General features: G+C 39.2%; 1 pseudogene; it reads right to left on the minus strand.

The window, feature by feature from the left end:
• Positions 1-1,450: 1,450 nt before the first annotated feature.
• Positions 1,451-2,215, minus strand: LOC149175511 (peptidyl-prolyl cis-trans isomerase CYP40 pseudogene; annotated as a pseudogene).
• Between the last annotated feature and the right edge of the window lie 2,717 nt (positions 2,216-4,932).

Genomic DNA, 4,932 nt, shown 5'->3' on the forward strand with positions numbered 1-4,932 from the left:
TTCTTTCTCTATTCTACAACTGGAAATTTAAACCATGGTATGATCCAGATTAGACTGTTGGACCATCCACCAAAATTGGGACACATTAAGCTATTTACACACGTTGTATTCTCTAGGAAATATGGGATCTTTGTGTTATCACAAAATCATGTACTAAGGGCTGCTTCTAAGCAAGATCTCATGCAACTATTTCAAACCAGGCTTTAGACTAAGGCTTAGCCTCCTTAGTCAGAGAGGGCTCTCTCACAGATTTTTGATATGGATTAATAACAAGAAAAGATGGCTAACTCTTCAAACAGTACATGAAAATAAGCTGGTTGGAACAACAAAATAACACTTCTTCCATTGGGCTCATGGAGTCAAACACCTCTGCAGTAAACTATTAACTACTTAATCATGGAAGCCAAGGCATATAATGTTTAAACACTCAGAACATTTCTCAAAAAGAACCTCAACTCATAAACATACACAGGAAGTCTGAGCACTAGGTGAATTCAGAGTGATTGCATGTCTATTGAGCTGTAAAACAGAAAGGATAAAGACAAAACCACATATATTCTGAGCCTTTGAACACAAGATGAATCTTGGGAAGAAAAAGTAATCTTTCTATTACTGTCAAAAGTCTTTTTCATTAGCCAATATAAAAACTCTGTTTCTTTTATAAATCTCCAACCCTCTATTACATCAGAGTTTTCACTATATATAGGAAAACAAAATAAACTACTTTGAGTCTCCTCCTCCAGCATGAGGGGAGCTCGATTCTGCCTATGATGACACCTACTTACTTTTAACTAACTATTAATTACAGCTGACTATTAATTGACAGCGCTGGACTCCTAAAACAATTAAAACTCTAATTCTACATCATGCTGGAATGGCATTTATTACAACCAAGATGGTGCTCCTACGAGAAAAAGGAGAGAACAGGCTCATTCTTTGACAAGTGGCTTCTCTTAGTTTGGCTGTGATAGGTGTCGATAGTTGCTTGCTGGCCTTTAATATAACATGTTTCCAACACCCTGAAATATAGGAAACTGTTCCTGTTTGTCGGTCTTTGATTTGCCTCAACATATCGAATCCAAAGGAGTATGCTTTATCCTTGCTTTTATCCTTTAACAAAAAGAGCGGGCTGCCACATCTTGGATGTGCTGTAGGCCGTATTGATGGACAGGTGTCTCTCTTTCAAATTTCTCGGTCATCTCACCAACATAGCTGTTCTGCGTTTAAAATCACCACCTACAGCAGTTTCTTAGCGCGCTACGAAACTGCTGTGTAATTTCAAAAACACAGTCTTCTTCCTTGCCTTTAAAAATTCACTATGCATAATTGATGCTTTGGACAAGGTTATGAGAACAACCTGTAAATGAGCATGGTTAATAGCCTCAACCTTTCTTTAGGATTCATCTATTCTTCCTTTAGTGCAGTCTCACAGCCACACTCTGTACTGTCTTCATTTTCTGTCTTCATAGATCTGTTCTTTGTAATCTCCTAATTTTAATTTACAAGCAGAATTATTCATAAATATCTGTGACTTGGTCTTCCTTAAATGATTGCTCTTCTCTTCATCAATTTCTTCTTTCTCCCAGCAAATGTCAAGATAGCGCAATGCCTTTCTGTATTTTCTTAAAGCCATCTTATAATCTCCTTTCTTGTAATTTTCATTCCCAAAACATTTCGCAGAATCTACTGTATTCCTCCACCATGAAATTTCTGCAGATTTCTCATCAAGATCAGCTGGCCAGTCTGGATACAAATCTCCGTCTTTGAAGAAATTAGCTATTCCATCATCTGATCCTTCTGGGATCTCCCCACAATCTGAAATTACAATATCTAGAGAAGGGCGGTCACTACCTTCTGTGGGAGTATGCTCAATGCCACGCACAACTCCCATGCCTTTAATTACCTTCCCAAAGACAACATGCTTTCCATCGAGATGGGAGATCCTTGTTTTTGTGATGAAAAATTGAGAGCCATTTGTATTAGGTCCAGAGTTTGCCATTGACAACATTCCTCTGCACTCATTTTTCAGTTGAAAGATTTCATCATCAAACTTTAATCCATATATTGATTCACCCTCTGTACCATTTTGAGCTGAGATGTCTCCACCTTGTATCATAAAACCTTTGATAACTCTATGGAAAGGAAGCCCCTTGTAATGCAGGGGGGCGCCAGTATGAGGGCCAATGCCCTTTTCTCCTGTGCACAAAGCCCTGAAATTTGGTCATATCCTCGACAAGTTCCTCGAGACTCTGCTGATCTATGACATGCCCCTTCTCCTGCATCTGCTGCGATCACAACGAACAAAGAAATCGAATGCAGTGAAGAAAACTTCCAAACGAAGTGCCGGAAAAAATTCCAACTGATGCTCAAAACAGTGATTCAAGCCCGTGAACGCTCTAGAGTCTCGGTTGAGCCCTAATTTCTTGATCTCTTCTGTGAAGTCTATTTTCAATTCCAGTTGGATTGTCGCAACAATGCGAGGATGGAATGACCGCAGATTGGTATCAGTTTGATCCTAAGTTCCTTGCAGAGGTTTCTGCGTAGATTTGCAACAGTGTTCGTGGAGTAAATAGAATAGCTTATGTCATAACCTCGAAACCTCCATCAACTGTAGAGTGAGAGTGATATGCATGAAATGGATTGAGCGGCCTTGAACGCTCCTACTACAACAGGACTGTGCAATGTTAACATCTGATATATGCAAATTCCATCCATTCAAAACGATTCTTACTGGATTTCAATTGGGATTGTCTTCGTCGATGACATTTGGACGGTGAAGACAATTAGAATCACAACAAAACAAGTTCTGTAGACTTATTGAAAGCCTAATTTCTCATATAGAAAATAGTGTGATCTGCTAGATGTATTAGGATGTATGCTGCCATGTGTTCATTACCCTGCTCGGATGCATGCCATGTGTGCACGTTGCTGTCGTTCAATCCTCAATGCAGAAACTTGACTCTCCACCCTCTTGTATTGGAGTTTGATCACTAGGAAACCCTTTATTTTCTTTTAGGAAATCGGATAAGTACTAGATGCAAAGTAAGAAATAAAAACGAGGCTGTGCAGAACTTGCATTAGCACCGCTAATGATTTCAATCTGCGTTCCAAAGTCAATATGACTAGCAAGCGCTCCAGCAAGCATGACATGATCCTTCTTTAGATCCAAGATCCCTCGCAACTTTTATACCCCTTTGCTAGCTTTGCAGAGAGTTGATATTGGAACTGTTGATAGGAATCTGGAAGACTGCCAACAACTGCTGCCCGATATCGACCTGCGCTTTCAACTTCTTCTGCCCACTCTCTAATAGACAGGGTCTCAAACATTTGCAAGGCATCATCTCTTATTTGTCTTGAGGGATCAACTACTTTGTAAAGTATAAGGCTTAGCAACCTCTGTGTTTCACATTTTGAAAGTTCTTGCTGCATGTGAACAGTTATCAACAATTTTGCAAATGTCTCGTTCTAGCTTTACTGCATCTACCGGAATTGTAGGGTCAATCTCCTTGAGACTGAAGTAGAGGGCGTTCACCGAAGTATCAGGTAAAGCCTCACCAGGATTTACCACAATGCCATCAGCCACAAAAGAAGTAATTCTTAAACATGATTCCTCTTGAAGATTAATCTTAATGGGCTGCAACTGAACAACTGAATGTGATGGAACAAAAGGCTCTTGTATGGCTCTAAACACTGCAGTATCAATAGTAGTAAGCACCATTCGGGCAAGAACCTTATCATCAGGTGAAAGTAAATTGGAAAATACCTCACAAATGATCCAGAGTGATGACCTGATTTATTGTTTGAACAAATCCCCAATTTCGTAGCACGCTACGAAATCACTCAAACAGGTAGTGCTGCGAAACTGCTAAAAAATTCATGCGCTGCGAAAACACCCTGTCTTTAAGCTAGGCTAAAAAATTTTGGCAACAGAATTTTCAGTGATAACACTTTGTATCATCAAAGCAGAGCATATTTGGACCTTTTCACTGTCAATCATGAAATATGAAACCTATTGGTATAGGTAGCTAACAAGGACTACATTAGGTTTCTATCCATCCTTAGGTAACCGAGTTAGATGCCTTGTACAATGTGATACACTGAACACAACATTCGGGGAGATTGCCTGCACATATGTTAAGTCCTTGGTTTATTGAGGCAGTATATTACAGTTCACAGTTGCTTGGTAATCATTTTGCCTAGATTACCCTCTTTTTGTTTATTTCTTTTTGTAATAAAATCAATCAGCAATCGTGGAGGAACATCAACCCTTACCCCATCGTTCGTGGAGGACAGCGAGTAAACTGCCTTTACCCCCTAAAGCTACACCTAGCCGACAAAAGTGGTCTCGTTTGACTGAATCTAGTACATCACAAACTTCTGGTTCTTCATCTGAATTACCAAAATCACCTATATCGGTAAGTATTGTGACCCTAGTTACTCCTACAATTATTGTTACATCTGTTACTAAAGTGGAATCTCCATAATTACTTGAGGACACTAAAAGTGAACCTAGTGAAACGATAACCCAAGTTGTCCAACAAGAAGTTGATTCTCAACCCAAAGTTGTTCAACAAGAAATTACTTCTGAACTTGAATCTGTTCAACCAAAAGTTGATCCTGAATCTATCATTGTTTAATCAGAAGTTACTTTTGAACTAGAAGTTGTTCAAGAAGCCTAACTTGAACCTGTTTTTCTTTTACCAGAACACTTGGATCTTGAAGTTGAACAATCAGAAGTTGTTAGCATACTGGAAGATGATCGACTGATTTATCCTCAAACATCTGTAACTTTTGAGACCTCCCCTTTACCACAAGAACAAATACCGTAAATCTATTACAGACTTGATGGTGAAATCCTTCCACCTGGTTTGATTTTGATAGAAGAGGAACCTGAGGAAGAAACACCCAGAACTCCAATTCGATTTGGATCTA

This window comes from Pinus tabuliformis, chromosome 4_1 (assembly GCF_031772625.1).
Source record: "Pinus tabuliformis cultivar Carrire ecotype Pingquan chromosome 4_1, CPIR1, whole genome shotgun sequence".
NCBI lineage: Eukaryota > Viridiplantae > Streptophyta > Pinopsida > Pinales > Pinaceae > Pinus > Pinus tabuliformis.